This window comes from Tympanuchus pallidicinctus, unplaced genomic scaffold (genome assembly GCF_026119805.1).
Source record: "Tympanuchus pallidicinctus isolate F22 unplaced genomic scaffold, pur_lepc_1.0 scaffold25, whole genome shotgun sequence".
NCBI classification, from domain to species: Eukaryota; Metazoa; Chordata; class Aves; order Galliformes; family Phasianidae; genus Tympanuchus; species Tympanuchus pallidicinctus.
Window position 1 is genome coordinate 7,854,036 of NW_026294742.1, and position 24,932 is coordinate 7,878,967.

The 24,932-nt window shown below is 45.7% G+C and overlaps 1 long non-coding RNA gene across 1 annotated transcript in view; it reads left to right on the forward strand.

Moving 5' to 3' along the window:
* The first annotated feature begins 22,063 nt into the window (after positions 1-22,063).
* Positions 22,064-24,932, forward strand: part of LOC128083977 (uncharacterized) — a 29,963-nt gene continuing 27,094 nt past the window's right edge. Inside the window, exon 1 of the long non-coding RNA XR_008208282.1 lies at positions 22,064-22,230. This is a non-coding gene — a long non-coding RNA (uncharacterized LOC128083977). The remainder of the gene's footprint in view (positions 22,231-24,932) is intronic.

Consider the following 24,932-nt stretch of genomic DNA (forward strand, 5'->3'; position numbering starts at 1 on the left):
TGTAATGCAGGCTACCCAAATATTTGGAAGATGAATCTCAACAGCCCTTCGGTGTTCTCCAACCTGCAGTAAGGGGCCTGGGTCTGGAGCCTGCAATTATTTTCCCTTGGTTGAACACTGAGAATATTTAATTGCCTGAAAGCTGTGATATCTGTCAATCACGTGTTGCCTCAGATTTGAGGCTGAAAGGGCACAGTGATTCCTGAAGACTTGTTATTAAAGGAAATTACTGGTACAGCTGGCTCAGATATTGCTAAGAAACAAGATTATAGATGGGTAACGTTACCATGGAAAGCCAAATGCTTTAATCATAGCCCAGCACCTGGCAATAGAATTTTGGAAGCCACGCTACCACAAAACGTAACAAAACCTGTGTGTCAGGCAGGGATGTGAATATCAGCAGGCACTGAGGGAACTGCTGAATGGTTGAAGTGGCTGTGGGGTTTGCAGCCCCAGCACTGAGTTCTGGTGTCTGTCTTGCACGTGTTTTACATGTGGGTAAATATCTGCAGAGCTTCACAGGGCCATGAAGAATTGAACCCCGTGGGAGGATGAACACAGAACTGTCAGTTTTACAGAAGGTGAGAAATGTGTGCGGGGAGGACTTTGCCCTGTGAGGCTGTGGGTTGGTTCCTGTTCACAGCTGTTGGGTGGACCTTATGTCTGACCTCATTTGGAAGCTGTTAGCTGTGACACGGGCTGCCCTCAGCCCAGAACTGTCCCAAAATTGGATGGGCGGCAAGAAATAGCAATGGCAAATCACTGCTGTGAGTTGGTGGGACTCAGTGGAGGAAAGGCTGCGTGGGACTTAGTAGAAGGTGGCTGCATCCAGTGAATGAATATGTCTGGTCCTTTAATTGCTGGAAAGTTTTCAGGCTGAGCACCTGATGGAGCTGTAGGCGTCCCTGATCATTGCAGGGCAGTTGGTCTTTAATGGTCCCTTCTAACTGAAACCATTCTATGACTGTGATGAAAGAATTCATTTGCCAGCAGTGACTTACACCAGAGACTTTGCTCCTCTTTTTCCTCCAGGGAGCAACTGAAGGAGGAGGATGAGTCCTTTGCTCAAAGCAGACATTAGAACTCAGTGTTCAGGCACAGGGTGTTGAGATGTCAGGGTCGTGTTTTAGGGCATGAAGGCACCGCAGTGGGCAGCAGCCAAAGGCGTGGGCCTGGACAGTCTGCCTGGTTCTAATGGAAAAAAGGCCAATATCCAGGATCTGAATGTGTGCAGAAACACAATGCCAGCAGTCTCAGGTCTGTTCAGAACAGCTGAAATAGTCTGAAATGCCCAAATTTCTCTCGTAGCCTGGATTAGTTGGGTCTTACCATCCCCTGTGACTCGGGCTGAACTAAGCAGCAATCAACTCATTTGAGGTTTCCTCCTGTTGTGGGAAGGACTCGCCTGGACATTTCATTATAGCCAGTGGGAACCAAATGTAAATTATACGTTTAAAAAATGGAACCGATAAAAAATGAGGAGATTTAAATAGGAAAATGGCACATAGCAGTCAGATTTAAAGCCAGCTGGAGGTTATGTAGTGGCAATGAGCTTAAGAGAGCCAAAAAGAAAGCCCTGGGACATAATAGAGCTGATTTGTTATGGGTACATAGCTGAAATAATAATAATAAAATTCGATTCTGCCTGTTGCCACACTCCCTCCCCCTGATCTCATAACGTTAATAAGATCATAATGAAATGCTGGCAAGTTTTGGCCTCAGTCATAAAACTTGAAGGGCACGCTCTGGTCTTCCCCACCTGAATGTCACAGGACAATGCCTCTCCAAGCTGCAGGCCAATATTAGTTTCTTCTCATGCAATCAAGTTATGAATATTTTGATGCATGTTCTCTTCAGCAGGATTTAGTGCCTGAACTGTGTCAGTGTTGGTGATGAGATAATACCTTGCTTTCCCCTTGTCTGTCTGTGCATAAAGAACAAGCATTACGGAACACAGCAAGGAGGTGAGCCTGGTGCAAGCAGAACTTTCTGATCGTGCTCCTGTGAAGGAAGCCTGCTGCTCAGGCCTGCCTGCAGACGTGCTGACACACAATGAATACCTGCCAGCAATTTTCGTGATGGAAAAAGATATTAATCTGTTTTCTCAGAAGGCATTTCTTGGTCCATTAGCACTGGGTCAGTGCTTTTCCTGAGCTCCCAGTGTCTGGGAAACAAAATGAGAGGAGTTTGCAAATGCATCTGCGTAGAAGTTGGTGTAAAGGAAATGGGGGTAAATTCCTTTTAAGAGGTTTATTTGGTCTCTGAGATCAGATTCACAACTCAGTGACATTAGCAAACAAGTGATATTTTTAATCACTCCTTTTGCTGCTGAGTTTGCAGAGATGCCCTCATACCTCTGCGCAGAGAGGCTGTGTGAGATGCTGGGTTCTGACACAAGCTCTGCCTTGTCATTGCCAGCTATGCTTTCCATCAGATGCCTTCCCAGCCTCGCTCTGCCAACAGCACTGAGTGTTGCCATAGAAATTCCAGCTGTGTGGGTTTATGCTTGTGCAAAGTTTGTGAGCTGGTGGCATTACAGCTTCAGAGACACCTTAAACATCTCTCCTGCTGCTTTCCTCTTCCTTTTTCACTTTCTGCCCTTTCTCCCTCACTCCCTTTTTTAAAACAAAATAACCTCCCACTTTTCTCTCTGCTACTGACCTGTGGACTTATTCTTAGACAAAGGATCTGGGCCTCCTGAGCAGAGGAATTTGTTGGTTAAGCCAAAAGGAATGAAAATGGCACCATATCCCACTACATAAGCACTTAGCAGTGATTCAGGTTTGCTGTTAATAGGAGGTAAATGGAAGTCATTTTTCCCCTCCTCCCCATAGATAAGAGTAAATGTTATCTTGTTACACCATTGGTAGCCCGTCTGGTACTATTCAGGCATGGCAGAGGAAAGGAAAATGTGGGATTTGGGAATACCCAAGGCAAAACTGGAGCTCAGCTGAGGAATGTTGTCCAAGGGTGCAGCGTTTGGTTTTCAGTATCTGTGTAATATTATCTCCAGCAGAATTTCTGTCTTTTTTGACCCTGGTGAGGCTGTGGGAGCTGTGTTGCAGGGAGGTTTGCTGCTGCACAGCTGAGGAGTAAGGCAATTTACTAAAGCTGAGCCTCTGTGGTTAGACAAAATGTTTAAAGGAGACGACTGGGGGAAATCCGAGTGGGAACCAAATGTGCTGCAAGCTGCTGGCTGCTATTGAACCCAAGTGCGACGGCTGGGAGTCCTCCTGTGTGCCAGGCTCTCCTGGGAGGGCAGCAGTGGGTGCACGGGTCAGAGCAGTGCTCCCATCCAGATGCTGGGGAGGCCCCTCCAGGCTTTGTGATGGTGAACAGCTTTGTTGCAGGCACCGGATTGCAGCATCAATAATTGAATTTTTTTTTCTTTTTTTTTCTTTTCCCAATTCCTACCGAGATCTTGGCAGCCTGGAAGACCTCAGCAGTGAGGTGAAAGAACTTTTGTCCAAGAAAGCTGTACTTCCTGAAGATGGGCTTTAATTGATGTGGCTATTAGTGCAGACGAAGGGAGCTGTACTACCAAGCAAGCACCCTCTGTGTGCTGTGCTCATGGATGGATGCCCTGTCCCAGGCTGCAGTCATGGTTAGCTCCCAGGCAGTAAATTGCGCCGTAGTAAATTAATGAGGCACTTCATAACTTCAGAATTGATCATTTTTTAAAATAAATGTTAATATATTCAATGGAAATTCTCTGATCCAACCCTGTCGGCCAGTGCACGCGTTAAGAGAAGGAGTCAATCAAGATGTAATTTTGTGATCCAGTAATTGAGAACGACTGTGCATTCTTCCTAACTCGCAGTTTTTTATTGCTACAGCTCTATTACACGTAGCCATAAAATGCTGTTTATGCCTATTCAGTCATTCTCTTGACCCTTATTTTAAATACATTTTTTCAGAATTCGTTTTAAACTGAAAACACGTCAATCTCTGCAGGTAACAAGAGCGCTAATAGGAAAACTCTCCTTAACTGCAGGCTTTTTTGATGCATTACACATCAATTGCTAATTGGACTTGGAGAAATTGCTGAAATGTCTTATAAATGTTGGGTCTGATCTGCTGGAACGTTCCTCTGGATCTCTGTCAGTAAAATCAATTACCCGACATCTGGTCCCTTTCCATTTTCTTAAGCCCAGAACAGTTTGGATTTGCAGAGTGCAGTATTAAAAGCTGGCTGAGAGTTGACATAAGTAATACAGGTCACAGCTTGGAACGATTTATATTGCTTAGCCTTATTTCCTAGAGAAATGACACTCGTGTTATCTTGCAGCATACATGTTTGCATGAGGATGTATCCCTTCTTCTGGCAACTTTGAACCCACTGACAAGGTTTATCACTCTTTTCTAATGATAGAGTCTTTGAAATGGAGAAATCCCAACGAATTTAGCAACGAGACCCAGACAGCAGAGAAAATCCTTTTTAGAGCTTTAGGAAGGGCTCAAGTGTGTCCTCAGCTTCTGGCTGAGCACCAGGAAGGCAGCGAGGCAGGGATCAACTTGTAGGGTGCACAGGGGAGCAGAAAGCTTCCCCAAAGCTCAGGCTTTGGAAGACAGCCTTTGGATTCTTTGCTTTGCAGTGAACCTAGGGGTAAATCAATCTTAAAGAGGTGCTTGAATGCACATTTATAATGTTCTTGGTCTTGTGTTTGTGGCCAGGTTGGATCAGGTGGCCCTGGGCAACCTGATCTGGTGCCTGATGCAGTGGTTGGCAGCCCTTCCCTGTGGTGGGGGGGTTGGAACTGGGTGATCCTTGAGGTCCCTTCCAACCCAACCATTTTGTGATCCCACCTGCAAGGCTACATTCCTGCCTGCAGCACAGTGCTTTGGGGCACAGAAGTATTTTTCACAGCCACCAGTTTGTGCAGCACCCTTGTAGAGGCTGTGATAGCTGGTAGTTGCCCTCCTGCTCATCCCTTGGGTTTGCTGTTGCTTTCATCTTGTCTTCTTACTGCCTTCCTTGTTTTTATCTTCATCCTGTTGTCTTTAATAAAAAGATCTTTACGGAACAGTGTCTATTATGCACATCTCCCTCTTTTATCAATAATTCATTCAACAATGTAGAGTAGAGAGAAAAGGCACCAAAACCAACAGCGGGAAGTGATCAGAGCTTAGGAACTGCTCTGTGTGTTTTGTTCCATTTGCTGGCACTGCCCGTGCTGTTCGTGGCAGAATATTTGGAGCTCTCTATAGATCTGGCTGTAAAAAATACCGTCTGCTTTTCTGTTGCATGGAGAAACTTTCCCTGGGAAATTGATGGATATTGAGCAGGAATGGCACCGTGCTCCTGGAGCCGGTGTTGGATTTTTGCAGGGAAGCAGACGTTGCATATGTGCTTATGAGCGTCTGCTGGGCGCAGCAATTACCGGTTCATCAAGAATTAAAATTCACCAGTGGCTGCACAGTCATTGCACTGAAGCTTCTTGTAATAAAGTCAAAACCGTTTCAATGACATGTAGGGATTAATGCCTGACTCCAGCAGGCTGCTTGTTTTTGCAGACAACAATCTTTGCCCGTTGTTTCGGTACACATAATGTTGCCATAACCAAACACCTTCTGCACTCCTTGACGCTTCACATTAAGATTCACCTTTACTCGTTTCCTCCAGATGGGAGCTATGAAGATTTGCTTTGTTTTCCTACAACCTTCTGTGCTCCTGGTGCGAGCCACGCGGTGTCGCGTTGTTGTGATGCTCCATTAACTGCTTTGGAGCAGTCTGGGATCCGAACATGGCAATGAGTGTGCTGCTTATTCAATGGGAAGTAACTTCCCAGCATCATTTCACACCCCCCTGTTAATAAATGCAGTCTAGTCACCACAGAGAGAGTTTACCCTCTAAGGAAAGTTAAAGGCTTCTCTCAGCGTGCTCCTGAGCCCAAGCTGGGCTCTCGTGGTGCTCCTTTCAGCACACAGAGCAGCACGCTGCATAGATGGAGCTCAAGCAGTCCTCTGGAGGCGGATGGATCCCCAAATACATAAGATGTTAAACAAGTTCCCATACTTCATCCTGGCTTCTGCCACTAAGTCACAGGAAGGGATAACATTATGAGTTTGTAATTTATTTCCATATTCTTTAATCATATTTCAGTGGCTGTTTGCTTTATGACCTTTAAAACCACCTTAGATTTAGATTGATAAATGGATGGCAAATAAATTTAGCAAAATAAGCAATTTCAGCCTATGGAAGGTCAGCAGAGGGCTGTGCAATCACGACTTCCATTAATATGTTATATTTCAGTCAAAAGCTTTTAAACGCTGAAGGTTTTCAGAGGGAAAGCCTATAGCTTTGATGAATGGGTTTCTTCTAATGGCTGAATGGAAAATGAAAACCAAAGTAAGGGAGGAACCACCTTGCTGCTGGCTGTGTGCAGCCCCGTGTGCCATGCTGCAGTGAGAACATGGTGTGTCAGCCTATACAACCACTCGAATGTTGTTAATTGCTAACTGGCAGAGATTATTCTTAATTACCACTGTTATTATGCAGAGGACAGGTAAACCAAAGAGGCATTGCTATGAGCAGACCCAATGGGGAGATGGAGGGGAGCTGGGTGGCATTAACCCTTGTTTCCCACCAGCAGCATCAGTGAGGTCTGGGTGGAGGATCAGACCTCTCTGAGGAGGTAAATTTGTTGCATTTGTTCCTTGCAGCGTGTTAGTTCAGCTGTTGTCATAACGGTGTTCAGGACTCTTATTTGCTGGAGTGGGGTGGGTTGAGGTAATGGAGAAAGCAGTGTGGGAGGCTGCCCTGGGACTGAGGTGGTATTTTCTTCATGCTGACAGCTGTTGGAGCAGGAAGTCGGATCTGCTGAAAGCAGCAGAGAGAGGACAGAGAGAGATCCAGGAGTGACATGAAAAGAGGAGAGTAAAAGGAATGTTAGAGCTTATTTCTGATTCTCAGTATTTTTGCTACAAGTGGAGATGAAAACCCGCTGTAAGTTCTCTCTCTCGCTCTCAATGACATAAAGTCAGTTCTGGCTCCCTGAGAACAGTGGGTCAGATCATCAGCCTGGAAATGTCTTGGTTATAAGAATACGTTGATTGGCTTCTGGAAGCTGAAGTTGTCTTAGAGTGGCTGCGCTTGTGGGGCTGGGGTGTGTGTGGGCTGGCAACTGGGAATGGAGGGACTGATGCACACCATGGCTGTGGGGCAGGAGCAGGGCTTGGTGCGTGTGGGCAGCTGTGCTGTCTCCAGAGCAGAACTGTTTATTAGTGCCTGAATTGCCAGTGCTGTTTGCCTCTGATTTAGTATCGCTTAAGAAGGTGATGTATGATTTCAATTAGGAAGCAAAGATGCTTACTGCATCTCCATGATATGTTTGGAAGGAGAAAAGTGCTTTGCACAGTCTTTGTGTTTCGGGGGAGGTAAATGGTGCAAAGTGTGCCGTGGGTTGCTTGCTGCAAAGTTATGTCAGAAGTTGGCAGGGAAGGAGGACAGCACCACGTTCATCCTGTGGGTGCCAGAGGCATGAGGGGGTTATGGTGCAGGTGGGAAGGACACCTAAGGGTGGCTGTCCAACCTTCACCCCACCATGCGTGCTGACCGTGTCCCTAAGTGCCACAACTCCATGGTTCTGAACACCTCCCTGGGCAGCCTGTGCTGGTGCCTGACTGCTCCTTTGGAGAAGGAATTGTCCCTGACATCCAACCCAAATCTCTCCTGGCAAATGTCAAAAATGGCTGAAGCCAGAATCAATTGCTTGGTGCTTTTCACGCACTTCCATCATTCTTGCCTAGATATTGTTGGCTGGAGTGATGGAGGGTGCTGCAGACAGCCAAGCAGCCATTGTGCAGCACCCTAAAAAAGCAGCATCCACTGCCACCTCCCATCTCATGAATGACTGCTCCAGCTCTACCTGCAGAGCCCATCGCTTTCCTGCACCTTCTCCAGCCCAGGCCAGCACATCTTGTTTCGCCTTTGGCTTTCCTCATAATTAAAGGTGACTTCATCACATTGCAGCACCAGTGCCCTCACACCGCTGAGCTCTGCTCCCCTTCACGCTGTCCATCCTCAGCTGAGATTCCCACCACCACATTTTTGAGCACAAGGTGAGGCTGACAGTGAGCTCTCCAGATTCATGTACTATCCACGCAGTCCTCTAGGCTCCAGTGAAGCCCTTATAAGATAATAAGAAGTTAATGAAACGTGGCACTCTACACCTCCACTACAGTTTTCATCCAGGGATCTCTGCGTTTCAGTTAATAAATATCAGTGAGAGTTGCAATAGTCTGGCTGGGTGCTGTGGGGCTGGCTAACACAGCTGCAGACATTTTGCTTTGGGGTGCCTCTGTCTCCAGCACTGCAGGAATAGGGGGAGAACTGTGGGCTGGCAGCCTGAAGTGGTATGTAAGGGGAAGTGATACTGAACATGGGTGAAGAAATGGAGGATGAGGTCAGCAACCATTTCCCAGCCCTAATATGCCCCACTGTCCGCAAAATGGCTGTGGCTGAGTTTCTCTCTTGTGCATTTCTCCTTTTACAGAGGTGTAATGGGCTCTGCTGGCTGGGTTAAGCGTGGGGTTGGCTTTTATTTCCATTTGAAGCTGAGATTCCCCACGGCCTGGGGGCCATTCTGTTCCACTTAGGCACATGAAGCTCCAGGCAAGGTAACACCTGACCCTAGATATGTCCCTTGCTGAGCCAATAGAACCCTGCACAGAGATATGATAGAGAAATCACTGCTGTGATTGATGTGAGTGCGTATCTGCTGTGTGTCGTCTGTGGTAATGCATCTGGAAGGAAAAGTCCATCATTTTCCAGGTTATTGAATCCCTGGGTAGCCCACAGACATGAGGCTAACAGTTGCCATTCTGTGTTTGCTTCAGGAATCGGTGTAATCCCACCTATGGGCTGCCTCCTTTCGCAGACATTTCGTGTCCTTTGTTGCATTTTGTAAAAAGAAATCGGACAACCAGACTGAAAAATACCGTTTTATTCTTCATGCTGCCTAAGCAATATTTGAAAATAAGCTGCTCCTGCATTTGTACCAATTTAATTTTAAACTGCTCCTATAGATCAGTGATATTAAGGTGCTGCTCAGCATCTTTAATGGGCAGCAGTGTCTGTGCAGAGGCAAAGATGTTAAAAAGCACCAAAGTGGCCGCTCTGCAGCTCTCATTGAGCCCAGTACCTGCTTTCATATGGTGGTGGATCCTGGATTCTTCTCTTGAATATATGAGGCCCATTGCAGGCAGTATGAGAGATCTCCTTCTGCCTCTCAGTATCTGACATGAATCCATGATTGTCTCCACATGTCTGCCCCAGAAAGCCCGAGGTTTTACACTTCTTGCTGTGCTTTGTATTGTTCATTATGAATCACAGTCCATTTGTTAATATTGCTCAGTTAAATCTCTGCACCTTCAACTGTGGTCCTTGAACAAACATTTACCAGAGATTTAAGCAAAGACTGCTATTGTAATTCCTATTCTCCACCTACCAAAATTGGATTTCCTATACATTATTTAGAGCTGTTTACTGTCATCCTGCTGTGATGAAGACAAAAGCTTTGTGGCTTTTCTGCTACAATCTGTTGCTAGCTTGTAATGCCATCCCCTCACATGACTGTCAGCACAAGGGTGCTCCTTCCACGAGTGCAGATCAAAAAGGATTTACATCTGCAGAGTGTCACCACTGAGGATACTCATATGAAAACCACTTCTCATACAGCTGCTTCATGTTGCACTGTCATCTTGGTTTCTGCTGGGAGAGGATGAGCCCAATAGGAATGAATCAGTACTGAGGTCTCCTCCAGCATGAGGGCAATGCCTGTGGCCAAAGCAAGCCACGACAAGCGAAGGCCACCTTTCCTGAGCCCTGCTTCCATGGCCCTGGAGCCAGCACTGATGTGCAGCGCTGCTTCTCGAAGGCACGGAACAAGGAGGAATCTCAAAGCACTGAATAGGATCCTGCAGTGAGAAGCCTAAGGGAGAGTGCTCCTGAAATCCCAAATGAGTGGAAAACTGCTCATTTTTTTTTCATCCTTTCTACATCCCTCATGCTCTCAACTCCCTGCGACTACGCTGCACGTTCCTGCAAACTTCTCTGTGCTCCGGGATGGATGTCCTAGGGCAGGAGGGATGCCGGTTCAGCAGAAGCACAGCAGTGTGTGCTTATCCAGGCACTGCCTTGAGCACCAAGGGAGAGCCAGCCCCAGGCCAGGGGCAGGGACCAGAGAGTAGCACATGACTGCACACGACTCAGAGTCAATTGAAAATATTTCCTTTAGCGACTCCAGTAATTGGGTCTTTATTTTAATGGTGTAACAGGGAGAATTCTTTGCCTTTATTCTCTTTGAAGGCCTTTAAGAACAGCTCTGCAGTAAACTCCAGCAATAACAAACTGTGAACGGGCTAATACAGGCATTATGTACGAGTAGACATTCTTATTGGAAGATTAATTAATTCTTAAGCTGTCGCACAGACAAACACCGTGAAGCAGTGCAGGCAGCAATAACCAGTGCTCTGCAAAGTTTTTTCCACCCAATGGAGTGCAAATGTAGAATTAAGGAGAGCAAAGGCAGACTTAGGATCACCTCCTGCAGCCCAGGTGGAGTTTGCTCTTGTGCAAAGGATCAGCTCAGGGCATTTGCAACACCAAACTGTCACCAAAGCATGTATCAAGAGGAGCTCGTGTTGGGCAGTGGGATGGAATGGCTGCAAGGATGAGGCTGGCTGCCCCTCTCCCTGCTGCAAATGGGAGAGAAACCCTTTAGAGCACACTTCCAGGTGGATTTGAGTCACCAGGTATCCTGGTTACCTACTGAAGGGAGAGGTGTAGCTCACCTGGCGCAGTGCTCTCCCTTTGCAACTTCATGTGGGAGAAAGGGACAACTTACCTAAATATATGATGGCTACTGGGCTTATCCTAACTACAGTTAAAATAACTTGAAAAAGTTATATAACATGGTGGACATCTAGAAAAGCCATCTCATTGACTGGAGATCATCCCGTGGGCACTGCCAGCACAGGAGCCGGTCTTCCAGCATCAAAGAACTGGTAGATGTTTAAGGATTTAGGATTGCTTTAGTGCTGAGGATTTGTTGGATGGTTTGGTGTGCCATCAGATAAGAGTGATATAATACAAACAGGGCACGACTCGGATAATGAGGGGCTATATGGGAAGTGATATGATTGCTTGATTAAGATAATAGTTGAAGCATGTGGAGAAGGAAATTATAATTTATATATTGCTGATTGTGAGGTTTATTTTAAGGACGTAATTTTAAGATGGTTAAAATCAGAAGGAAAGATTCTGAGCAAAATGAAAGTCACCAGAAGGAAAAGAGAACTTGGGATTGAACCAGAAATGTCTGAGTCTGTCCAAGAGGGGCTGTGAGCAGAGGGGTGGAGGTGCTGGAGAAGGCAAACATGTGGGCTCCTGTTCTTAGCAAGGAGCAGAAATGGGAACCCTCATCTGTTGTGGGTGGTTGAGCGCTGCTTGAGTTTGGCTGGCTGCATGCAAGCTTCTGCTATTGGCTTTCCACCACCTGCACCCATGTTGCTGGGGGGTCCCATTGCATGGGGTCTGAGCTATCTCACCCCACCATGTGCCTTAAGCCACCTGCAGGCGGGCATCTCAGTGCCTCTGGTGTCAGCAGCATGTGAGCATCTCTCCAAGGCAGCAGTTTTCTGCCCACGCTGCTGATTTGTTCATCTGCAACGTCTTTAATATGATTAATGTGGAGGGTTTTGCAAACTGATCAAGACAGACCTGGTCTGCCAGTAATTTCAGCTAAATTACAGTGATGTTCAATTTCAAACATACCTTTGATACGGTAATAGAAAAAAGCTAATTTAGCATATTGCACAGACTTTGGGTAGAGCGGAGGCGATGCTGAATATTGATCAAACGCACACACTCGTGTAGCAATGCTGGGGAATAGTGATAAATACTTCTGTAGAGACTGAGTAGATTTACACTGCTCTCCTGCAAGCTTGTCCCTTAACTCTTAATACCTTTAATTAGAGCTGCTCAGGGCAGGCTTTCAGCTTGTTTCCATTGTGTTCCTATTATGAATCAAAAGTTTATTTGCTGCTCTGGTTGATGTGTGGGAAATAATGATACTGCACATACACTCACGACTTGTGCAGCCACCATCAAAGTGCCATGGTGAATGAAGCCACCCATGTGTTATGGCCTTGATGCACAATTTAAATAGATGATTTTTCAAGCCAAATAAAACCTTTCACATTAGGCAGCAGATGAGCCACCTGTATGTGTTCCAAATGCTGTTCTCCTCTCTCCTAATTAATAACACGAAATAGTGGTGCAATGGATTTATGTTTGTCAGCAGAGCTGTTAGCTGTCACGCCACAAATGAGACCATGATTGTTGTGTCCCAAGTGCTGATAACACCCAGAGCAGGGCTGGGCACTGCGCTTATGATACTAAATGATACAACCATTTAGTTTTCACATACCATGTAGTTATGCTTTAATTTTATGTTAATCTCTATTTTTCCCCCCTTTTTATTCCAGTTCTACCACAATAAGCTCAAGAGTGTCCCAGGTCATGGTGTGAGAACTCGCTGAGCTCCAGCCGTGATTGCAAAGCCAAGGGGACCACTGGCCCATGGGTGTAGAGACAAACATCCAGGGCAGGTTTGGGTTGGATATCTCTTCTCCGGGGAGCAGTCAGGCACAGGCACAGCTGCCCAGGGAGTGGAGGAGTCACCATCCCTGAGGTGTTCCAGATTATGGAGATGTGGCACTGGGGGACACGGTCAGAGGTATGGAGGGGTGGGTTGGGGTTGGACTCGGAGACCCAAGGGGTCTTTTCCAACCTGAATGATTCTACAATTGTCTCACTTTGGAGTCACTGTTGGTTGGTGCAGTGTAAATCAGGCTGTGTGCCTCCTGTGCTGGGGAGCTCGCCTTTCCAAAAGCAGGCTTTAACATTGGTATGATTATAACCAAATACAAGCTTCTCTTGGAGTGAGACCTCAATTTAAGGTTTTATTTTTAGAAGGAAACTAAGTGGGTTAAGCTGAAGACAACCTAAGAGCTGAAACGTGAGTGCAGGGTGGGACTGGATCCCACTGAGTAGCAGGCAGAAGCCTTTGAGCTGTGCTCCTGGGGCAAGGCAAAGCAGAGGGGCTGCTTGTTGGTTCCTTTGTTTCAGTGTTTTTGTGTATTGAGATTTCAGACATCTGTCTGCAGGGCTCCTGTTGAATTCTATGAATTATAGAGCAGGTGAATTTTGGAGCCTGAAAAACAAAAACAAAACGGCCACTGAGCCCCAACAGACACACAGTGCACTCCCTGCTCCATTACCCAGGTGCTACTGGGACCCCATGGTGGTGAACAGCCCCTCTGCCTCTGCAGTGAAGTCAAAAGCATTCACGTTATTTTTGCTTTTGCCAGTGCACCGCCACCTGCTTGGAACAGAAAAGCTGGCAAAGGTCACCATTTCCAAAGCAAATATTCCTGATATGTACTCTGAAGATCTGTGGGTAAACACAAATAGGCTGCGTTAAAAAAGAATCACTAACTGGAAGAATTACTAGACGTAGAATATTTAAAGTTTCTCTTAATATGTTTAAAACCAACAGAAATGCCAGGTAAAGGTTGGAGTCAAGGGGTGCAATGAATCTTTTAAATCCACCAGCAATGTGTTTGTATGGAGGAGATACTGGAAAGAGGTATCCTATGTATGTGAGGTAAGTGCAAACACTGCAATGCCTTCTTTGCCCCTCGTAAGCACTGGTGATTTATTCGACTTACAGGTCAGCAGATGTTACTGAGATGGTCCCAACCATTCCTTTATCTCAGTGCTGAAGCAAACAGCCTTTGAGGAGACGCTGGGAGTTGGACTGGATGACCTTTATGAGTCCCTTCCAACTGAGATGTCCTGTGTTATGTCCTGCACGTTGCTGTTCCATCTGTTGGCCTGGGTGCCTTTGGCTGAGGCTGTTGTACCTGAGCTCAGAATCATGGGCCGTTAGGGCTGGTTTGGATTTCCATTCCCCATCACCCCTTTATATTTTTGTTCATATACATAAGATAATAAGGCTGAAAGAGGAAAATGGGTATGGTGATAGAGAATATATAAAAGGAGCAGATGATACTAAGTAATGACCGTTAAACTACACAATAAATCCTTGGCGATGGTACAGAACCTTTGCAGCTGCTCACAAGGTAGAATTATTTCACTGCTTCCAGGCCTCGTACGTGGATATATAAGTCAGTGCATCAGCATCTTCAGGGACACATCCATAATAAAGATAATACTAATTTTCACAGCAATGTTTTTTTCTGTCAGCCAAAGGTAATTAAGTGGTTAAAGGAAGAACTCAGTTTGCTACCTAATATAAAAAATAACTCATGCATTTTATGTCTCTTAGTCTTCTAACTTTCCCCAGTGTCAGGCCACATTGGTTTTGCATTTGCTGTAACAACCTTCCAGTAGATGTGAGACAGAGCACGCCGGGTTGGGGCTTCTAATTGCTTTTCTTTTGGGTCTGATATCCCAGCTACCCACAAACCTCAGGCATGACCAGATCATAGCACTGAACTAATCAGATCTAATGTGGAAATGAAAGAGTGGGTCCAAAATGAGGTGAAACTAACAGATGAAAGTAATAAGGATGTTAAATGGCAGTAATTGAAAAGGTTTTTTAAAGTCTTGGGTGCTGCGGTGATGCTTCTTAACCACCCTTGAGAGCAGCTCTTTGCTTCTGAAAAGCTTTGCAAAGGTTTATAAATTGATGTAAGTCAAAATCTGTGTTTTCCACCACCTGCTCTGTCTAGGCTGATAGAGAAGCTGTCATGGAAAGGAAGTTGGGTTGGCACTGGGAGTTTGTGCTCTGATCTCCGAGATCCTACAGGAAGTCTGCGTAAAATTAGTTGTGTAGACTTGGAAGTGCTCCATGAAGCTGAAGTGATGAACACGTTTTGCATTCCTTGACGCTGCTGTCAGGTTTCTTCTGAGTTTTACTATGCTGATCATTACTTCTGCACCATCCAGTCCTATGGCTGCATAGCACACGTTGCCAAATTACCTCTGCAGCTGAAGGGGCTCCGTGGCAGAGCAGGTTTCTGCTCTCCTCTCTGCAGAATTCCCAGTGGGAACAACCAGAGGTCGCAGCTTTGTTGTGAATGTTGTTTGCGTGTGTGTAAAAGGGAGATCAAAGCCTGGCTTCTATTCTGGCCTGGTGAAGCTCTCCCCTCCAGCAGCACTTGGAGGCAGCATCTTCTTCCTTCTTGCCCTTTCCGACCCACTGCGCCCTCCAAATGCAGAAAACACTGTCTTATCTTCTTGTTGGCTTTTTATGCTTCTCCTTGCAACAGCGTATTAGTGGGGGAGAAGCATGTGTCAGTAAAAGGTGTCTGCAAAAAGGCTGCAACAAAACACTTGGTACTGGGGATGAATGAGCCCTTGAAATTACAGCCTGTGTTCTATGACTCAGTCCTTCTCGTGGGTACTAAAGGCATTAATTTCTGACTACTATCTGCTGTAGGAGGTGATTTTTGTGAAATGCCTGGAAGAGGCTGGTGTGTTTCACTACACACTGTAATGAAGTATGGCAGGTTTTAGAGAGATGAAGGACTTTGCAAAGATGCAGCAGCCTGGCACCGGGATTCATTTTGAGCATGAGCTGGTTCCTGTTTTATCTAAGCCTGATTCCGTCATCCTTGGAAAGGAGGGTGCTTGCTTTTGATGGTGAATCTTGCTATAAGTACTTATTTGGCACGCCAGCGAAAAGGAAAAGCTATCACGATTTGACATGTGAAACGTGAAGTCTCAATTACTTTTATGTTGTTTTTCCTTCCGTAGATCAAGAGCGAAAAATATATTTTAATTAAAAAGTGAAAGATGATAGCCAGATCTCAGCACGGCTCGTGGAGAGCAATCTGAACGCTGGGCTGCTCCGTGAGTCTCGGAGCAGAGCTTACACTGCACTGCACAGAATGGGCAGCAGCCGACAGCACTGATGGATTTATTTGGCCATTATCTGACAGCTCCTTTACTCAAGGGAGAAGGAGGCTGTGGATGACATCCTGCATATTCAGATAGCTGTTACTGCACGTCCCTTTCTGTATTTTGTGTTAAGGAGTGGAGGCTCTGCTCTCCGTCCCACTGCAGTGTGGCATGATGTTTTGCGCTGACCAGAAATATAAGTGAATTCGCTCACTGGCTCACATTGGTACCTCATTTAGAGGAGGCAGTTCTCGACATGTTGGGCAAAAACATCTAATGCTTGTAGAAGAGCGACGTGCTTTCCTTAACCATTTTTCTTGGTGTTTTTTTCTGAAGGCATTTTACTTAGAAATATTAACATGTTCCTTCAGACGTTCTATTCGAGATAAAGACCTTGGGTCCTTTGCCTTTATGGGAAGTGAATCAAAACCAAAGTCCATTGTAGAGCTCCTTCTAGGTTTCAAATACGATACACCAATAAAGCGTTGTTGTTTTTTTTTTAAGCAGAAAGTTGTATTCACACAACACTGCTCATTTGGGTGTGCTGAATGCTGACTAACCATCGGGAGAAAAGTGTCCTCGGAGCAGTCAGGCATCGGAACAGGGAGGTGCTGGAGTCCCCATCCCTGAGGTGTTCAAGAACTGTGGAGAAGTGGCACTCGGGGACGTGGTCAGTGTGCATGGCGAGATGGGTTGGGGTTGGACTCGGGGATCTGAGAGGTCTTTTCCAACCTGAATGATTCTGTGACTCTCAGTATCTACCCCAGCATGATGCTTGCACTTTCCTTCGAGTGCTCCAGCTGCCAACGTTTGAGCTCACTGCATATTGGTGCAGGCCATGCCTTCCTGAATAGCACCGGAATCAGGAACTCCTCTGCCAAGAGAATGGCAGTCACTGTGCTGGGTGGTGCACGGCTTACGCAGAACTCTGTGTATCCACAAATGTCAACAACTTAAAAAGAAATCAGAATCGCTTCTGACAACAATACAGATGGATAACTCTACGGCATTTTAATGGAGTCATTAAAAATGCATTATGTGATCTGCATGTCTTGCTGTAAAAGAAAGAAAAAAAAAGAGAAAGTTTTAAAAAACAGTACCTCTGTGAAATCAGAATGTGCCAGGGAGGTTTTTGTTCTTTGCTTCATTAACACCATGCTGGATGTCACTGCGTGAGGCCCCAAATTCGAGGTGCCTTTGGGCCTGGGGAAGGCAGGGGGCTGTGGGCAGGGGGGGGGGCTGTGTGTTACCCAGCACTGGGGCTGGGTGTGGAGTATGGGGGCACTTCACTCATCCCCTGCCCTATCACTTTGCACATTTTTAGCCATGTGAAAGAGTCCAAGAAGGAGTAAGCAGGATCTTTTTACAGCAGAAGTCCTCTTGGTGCTCTAAGTCAGGCTAGAGCTCACGATAATGGTTTATTTAATATGTAGTTTATGTCACTAATCATCTTTACTTATAAGGAACTGATTACATTTAAACCCTGGGAAGTCAATGAGTGTTGTATTACTGATTTCATTAAGGCCAGCATTTTAATCCCTGCCATCTAAAGCTCCACGTTTGAGTAGAAATTCCTCTAGGACTCATTCCTGTAAATATGAGAGCAATGGGTGAAGCTCACCGATCATGCCATCCATTATTGTATTTAGTGCCAGGGTAGCTGCGGTGCTAGAAGGACTCTTCAAATAAACAGTCATTAAGTATGACAGTGGTAATGGAATGTGCACTGTGAAATTATCTAATTACTGACACTTGGAGCCTGTATCAACAATTTGTTTTGAAATGGAATATAATTAACTTCTTTCGCTCCCAAAGAGCGATAAACTTCCCAACTTCAAATAACTAAGAGAGAACAATAAGCGCCATGTAAAAACAATTTTGAACATTCGGAGGATAATATTCTTGCAGAAGCCCTGTGCTATGCCTGCTGTACCTGAGCCTGTTTGATAGGATCCATTAAAACCTGTTGATGATTATGAAAATGAAAAAGGTCTTCCCAAAGGAGAGGGAATAGATGAGGACAGTAACAGATGTCACTGCACCCCGGAATGCTCTGCTGTTGGCGGTGTGAGATATCTACAGCCTGATTTGGAGAGCAGTTCTGTTGTTGGGTTATTTGGGATGTAATGCTGCAAAATGGACAGATGCATCTAATCTGTTATTCAGAATTGGAATGATCATAGATGTCAGAAGGTGGAAGGTCATCACTGCAACTTGGACGGTGTGTGACAGAGAAATGTAGCAGAGCTAGCTGGACACTTGGAAAGGTGCCTGCAGCCATTCCTGGTCCAAATCTGCTGGTTTTCTGTAACTCTGAGCATGTGAGGGCTGCAGGGCAGCCAGTGTTTTGCAGTGTCACCCCCTGCCCTGCAGGGTGTCCCAGGGGCTGAGGGGGGCTGGGACTCCTGATGCATGGGGCAGCACTGCTTTGGCTCCAGGGGGACACAGGGGAAATGGGCTCCTGAAATACTTAGAGGAGTGCCTTTCTGGGCACTAACACGTGTACTTATGTTCGGAGCAAGAGGCAAGTTTAGGAAAGAGAAGAGGCCCTGGATAAGAAAAATGTTTTCTGGATGACATTGCTTGTTTCTTGCTGCAGCTCCTCCTTGTTTATGGCTTTAACAAGAAATCTAGGTTGCATGCAGGTGGTTGGCTTTTTTTTGTTGTGTTCTTCTTTTTAAATGTTGCCTTTCCTCCACCAGCAAGGAAGCCTAGAGTAGTGTTGTCTTCTTGTTATTTTTATTTTTTGAGCGAATTAATGAACAGATAACCCAATGTTACAAACAATGTCATCACTCGAATATCACAGCCTGTAATTAAAGTCAGAGTGGCCTTGTTCATGACCATCTGATGTTTACGGCCGCTGCTTCTGAAGCGCATTGTGTGCCAGCATCCCCTTGGCTCGTGTCCATTCCTGCTTTAACCTCAGTGACTTTGGCGTAGTTATTTCAGTACTGGACTTTGCCTATTTTCTCTTCAGCAGAATATGAAGTCTGCTGCTCGCTCATCAAATACGGAACCGTGTACAACCGGGCAGCCTAATGCTAATGGAATCGATGCAGCAAAAGAGATCTCACAACCCCTATGTGCTTTTTACAATTTACTTTGTTCGTCACCCATTAATTCTTATATTGATTTTGCTATAAAACACAAACTGCATTCCTATCACAGCCCAAGAAAAAAGCACATTGATTATATTGGAACAAGGTATGTTGTAAAAATGAAATGCCCCAAACATTTAAATGTAGTAAGCTCTGCTAAAGTACATAAATCACGTTGTTTAATGTTGTAAATGAGTGCTGCCGCCTTAAACAAGGGGAAAAAATGGCACTATAAAACAATTTTGACAGAAAATAAGAGTCTCTGTTTCTATGTACCTGCCATTTTAGAAATGCTATCAATAATGGTTATGGTTGTTTGCAGGTGGAGGAGAGGAAGCAATCTCAGTATCCCCTTTAGAAAGTTCCTTCAAAGTCACTTTCCAAAATTGACAACGGCGGTGTTTCACCTCGCTGTAAATAAGCCCGACGATTACTGCATCCTGTTTACTTTTATCATTCGCTCATCAAAAACGTTTTGATGCATCATTGCTAATGATCGTTTCACAAGCCAAAGTCAAAAGGTGTGCTCTGCTGTTACCACTGGGCAGGGAACTGCAGTAACGTCGAGGGCACGGCTGCACGGAGGCTCTATGGGAGCTGGCTCAGACCTCATTCCCTCTTCTCTGAAAGAGCTGTCAGCACAGGCAGCCAGGGAGTGGAGAGTCCCTGTCCCTCAGGTGCTCCAGGGCCGTGGGGATGTGGCACTGGGTGACGTGGTCAGTGGGCAAGGTGGGGTGGGCTGTGGTTGGGGTTGGGGAATTGAGGTGGTCGTTTCAACCTGAATGAGTCTATGAAACCCTGCACGAGTCTGGAAGAGCTTTGGAAAGCTTGCAGTGAGCAAGCAGAATGGAGGCAGCAGCCAGGCAGGGAGGGCTTGGGTGCAGCAGAGACGGAACGGAGAGTGGGGCTAAAGAGGATTTGCAGTGGTGTGAACTGCTTAAAACCCTGAGCTGCTCCCGAGGTTTTCAGGATCCATGGAGATGGATTTGAGGGGGGGATGGAGGGAGGGAAAAAGAAAGCAAAACTGAGGGTGATTAAGAGAGCTTTTGTGCATTTGTTCAACATTTAAGCTGGTCAGAGTGGGGGCCTTGGCTTCCCTCTCAGCACTGTGTGTGCATGATGCTAAAGAACTGGTGCCAGCTTGTCCTGAATGGGCCTGGGAAAAGGGAGAAGAGGAGTAAACTCACCCCAAATTAAAGCTCTTGGAACAGGGATGGGGCTGTTGTCTTTGCCTAACACTTGCGTGGGTCCTTCTGTTATTTTGGTTCCATCTTGCTTGAGACATATACCTTTTTTAAATTCATCTATCCTCCTGTGCTTTTCTCACCTGAATATCAGCACAGCCAGTGCAGAATCAGGGACTGCTCTGCCAAATGTGGTTTATCTGCCAGCTAAAGCCTCCCTGCTTGCAGCTGCATCACCCTAACGCCCAGCAGAACTCACGTGGCATTGCTGCAGACTTTGTTTAGGGAGAGCAAAACCTGGCTCATTATTCCAGAAAATGCATGGTTCGGGAAATGTGGAAATTCCCAGCTCTGTGGGACAGCGGGTCTGTTCTGCAGGGGCTCTGCAGGGCACTCCCTCACCCCAACCTTTCCCTTCCTCTAAGACACAGGAGAAAAAAAAATCATGGGATGACATTAATGTTGAAACTCCCCTGAAATAAATTCATGTTCGTGCAAGGGAAAATCCATGAGGATGAGCATGTCTGAAATCAGCCCCAAAGCTTCTCTCAGTTAACGGTCACCATAAATGATCTCAGATCTCTTGCCTAGGAAGGTTCTATTTTCCAGATTTTACTGGGGAGGCTAATTTTGAGCTAAGATCCTTAGTGCTACAGAGAGCAATTAAGCAATCAAAAAACTAGGAGACTTTTTGTAAGTATTTTAGTGTATGGAACAGGGTTTTGTTTAGTAAATAATGTAACATTTGTTTCCGAGTGTTGGGGGAAAGGAAATGGGGCTGTGATCTTGCTACAGGCCTGCAGGGGTCTGCGATGGATGGGGTTTGGTTGGGAGCACATGGGCTCCTTGCCCCACCTCACCCTGAATCCACTCCAGCAGCAGCAAGGGCTGTTTTGATCCTTTTCCTGTTCTATTATTCACTATGGTGTAAAAGTACAAGGGAAATGATGTATGAAGGGTGCATTTTCACTGATACGAAATGATTGTTTCCTACACAGCAAACACTCAGCAGGCACCAGGGCTGCATTTGCAATGGCTCCTTTCACTTCTTAGTTTTATACTGGCGCGTTACAGAAATGTTCTGCAGTGTTTCTTTGGCTCTTCATCACAAGGATTTCATTTCTTCCTCAGATCAGTCTTCAGGACTTGATCAGGGCAAAGCTCTTTGGGCATTCTGTTCTCCTAACAGCCCCTTTGGTTGGCTGCTGAGAGGCCCCGTGCCACGTGCATGGTGCAGAGCTGCTGCCCAGCAAATCACCTGTGGGATCTCAGAGGAGCTGGAGAGGAAGAGCATTAAGAGAAACACCTCATCCATTTTTTTTTATGAGGGCTAAGCCCATCGAGCTGTCTGATTTCTCTGTGCAGCTGTCTGTGATGGACGGAGAAGTGGCTTAGATGGATGCTTTGGTACCACCTGATGGAGCCGTTAGGAAGGCTCAACAGGTGTGAGGAATTAGAGGCAATCCTCCCTCCAGCACCAGAGAGCTGGATGTCTGGGCAAGGCTTTGTTAGGCTCTGCTCAGAACCTGCTCTGTAGTGACTGTTCCCCTATGGATGCACAGCCGTGTTCCGGGGAAGTGCAGTGACACTGAAACAGGCAGCATGGCTTGTGGGATTCTCCATGGGATAAAATGGGGACTTCGGAGGGGAGAAGCAGAGGTGCAAAGGTGCAAAGGTGCAAGGCTAAATACCAGAGCCCTTTCTCCCCTGTTCTCCTTTGTGGGGGTTTTCTAATGAGCAGCTCCTGGCAGCCCTTATCCTCTGTAACTTCTCACAGCTGTGGATGCTTAACACAGGAGCCAGGCCAGGCTGCAGCTCACCACTCATATTTTGGGTCACTCAGGGCTTTTTTCTGTGAAAGTTAATGAGTCTGCCTAGTATTTATCTAATGAGGGTAATTACCCACAACTGAAATTACTTGCTCCATTTGGGTAAAGACACCTCTCTTGGAGGTGATGTGCTGCTTTGTCCTGTGCCCAGACCAGCACAGCTTGGAGCCTGCAGGATGGTTGGGGTGAGTTATGTTTTCATGTTCTTTTTGGTCTTTAAGCTGCACTGAACATGTTTCTCTCTAAGAGAAAATAGAAATTGTAGTGCGGTGCTGAGAGCTGGTGGTGGAAGCTGTGCACGAGAGAGCAGCCTCACATGCTTGGTTTGCTTGCTTTCCTGGTTTAAGATTGTAGGTTTTTCTTTTTCTCTGGTCTGGAGTGCTGTTTTTATAAGCAAGCATTATAGTTAGGCTGTAAGTCAAGCAGCTGCTTGCAGTCTATGGACTGTGGGGTAGGAGGCAGCCCAGCTCCTGGGGGCCTTCAGATCACCGTGCAGACCTTGCTGTCCCTTGGGGCAGCTCCTCTTCTTAGTAAGCCCTTGTTAATTACAAGTGCTGCTTCAGAATGGCCCAGCAGCACTTCTGAGAAGGTGCTGTGCCCTTTCAAAAGTGCTTTTCCTTGCTATAATTACTAGAATTGCCTTTTTCTGCCTCAGACGCAGGTAATTGTTATTGCTGTACGATGCTTCCCTGGATGATTATCGGTTGACTTGTATTAATATTTACAATAACTTTTTTGTTAGTAATTTTTTTTTTTTTTTTGCTGCTACAGGAAATGAAATGCAAATTAACAACTGTAAAGATTAAAACATAATGAAATGGGACATGAACTCTGGAGAACTAATGAATAAAGTGGCTCGGAGGCACGAAAGATGTCCTTCAAAAACAAACAGAGAGATAAATAATGAGATAAATAATTTTGAAGCAATAAACTGATGGAGAGAAAGAAATACCGAGTGTGGGATAAATTGTTTCACACCAAACTTATAATTGCATTCCTTTTTCTTAATAAAAAGGTGAAGCTTCTCCCCAAAGTTAACCAACTGTGTAATCATTGCACGGTAGGTCTTTCTGGATGTACAAATCAGCATATCTAAATGTCTCTCTGTTTGCTCATACTGTCCTCATCTGGTTATTTAATAAATATGTTGGTTAATGGATAGAAGCAACATTGTTTTGAAAGCATTTTTGTCCTGTGCTTTTCCATAGCAGAAAGGAGGACCTGAGGCTGCTGAGTGCCTTTCTGAGGTTTAAAGCCCATCTTTCTGAGGTTTAAAGCCCATCTGTGCTGATAGTTGTTAGCATCTCCTTCGGCAAAGCCCTGCCAGCTTTGTCCTTCCTGAGGTTTGGCTTCGTGGGTGCTTTTAAGAAAGAGCCTTGTTCCCCCTTTACCAAAGGGCTGGGGGTGATGCCTGTGTGCAAGTGCCCTTGTGTGGCCCTTAAGAGCAAAATCTTCATTACTTGAGTCACTGCACCTGATGCATCCGGAGCTGGTTGTGTTCCCTTGCATTGCTATGGTTTTATTTCAGTGGTTTAACTTGTCTTAGATCTTGTGAAATAGTTTGCCTTTGATTCCGTGCATCTTTAGTGCTGTTTCATGTGCTATTTTGTATAGCAGAGCTTGAGCACAGCGCAGATATTGGCTTACCTCCAGTGTTTAGGTACAAGTCTGAACTACCTTCCATGAGAACAAAAGAGGAGTTTCCAAGGTGCTGCTCATAGTGGGGCTCATCCTTCAGGCTCTCACTTTTGCCAGGGCTGATGCCCTCTGAACTCGTATGGTTAAGCTGTATACAGCTCTGGTATTTTGGAGGCGATGGAGGGGAGCCTCTGGGGAGCTGCTTGGGTGTGATGCATGGATTTGGGTTATGGCAGTTTGTTGCCTGATGGGATACAAACCTTTCCGTAATCCCAGGCTGTTTGGATTGCCCAATCCTAGCCTGAGATGCTGCTCTCTTTTCTGCTGCTCTTTCCAATGGTTTCATCAGGGAATCCAGGGACTATGAGGTATCTGCCTGCTCCCAGGTGAAGATGCTGCCTTTGTAGGAGAGCCTGTGCCTCTCTGGAAGTAAATTTTGATTTAACACTGAACTCGAAGGTTTTTCTCTGCTCTCAGTGAGAAGGGACAGTGTTATAAAAATGGAAGTCTCTTGTTTTTTGAAGGCAATTCATGCGGGCCTCGCTTGTAATTATTCTTGGTTTGATGTCAAAGTAACTGTGTGTGCTACTGCATTTGTTATCATACATTGAGTTGTGATAGCAAAGAGCAGGAACAAACTCTCAAAAAAAGCAAAGCAGTCTAATTTCATACAACTAGCTCTTACTCTTCTTCCTCTGGTCATTTGTACTTCAGGTTCCTTGGATGGCCAAGCCCTGGCACAGCAGATGTAGTAAATGCTCTCTCCTGATTGAAACGTTTTCAGCTTTCTATCACAGTCTTCTTGGCTCTTAAATGTCATCTTTAATCTGTAGTTTCAGCTTCGCAGTTTTTGGTGGCCTCGAGTCTGAAGCTCGATTAGTTGGAGTTAGTGCTTCCCAACTTGGTAGCACCTCGTGATGGCTGAGCAATTAGACTGAGCATAAAAGTAATGTCTCGTGTCCCATTACCTGTGGAAGATGATCTATCCTAGTAAATACATCTGGGGAAAAAGCTCCTATCAGCATTGATATACATTCCCCTCTACCTCTCTATAACCTTGGTGGCTAAGTTATAAAAATATTTCATCTGCTGAATGCAGACTTAGCTTTAGGAAGTGTGTGTTTTGGCTCTACATAAATAAAAATAATGGGCCCTGGTTTCCACTTATACTGGGGAACACTTAGATCATTTTTGGGGCTGTCATAGTCTCACTGGACCTGGTGGAGTTGGGACACCTGCATCTACTGAG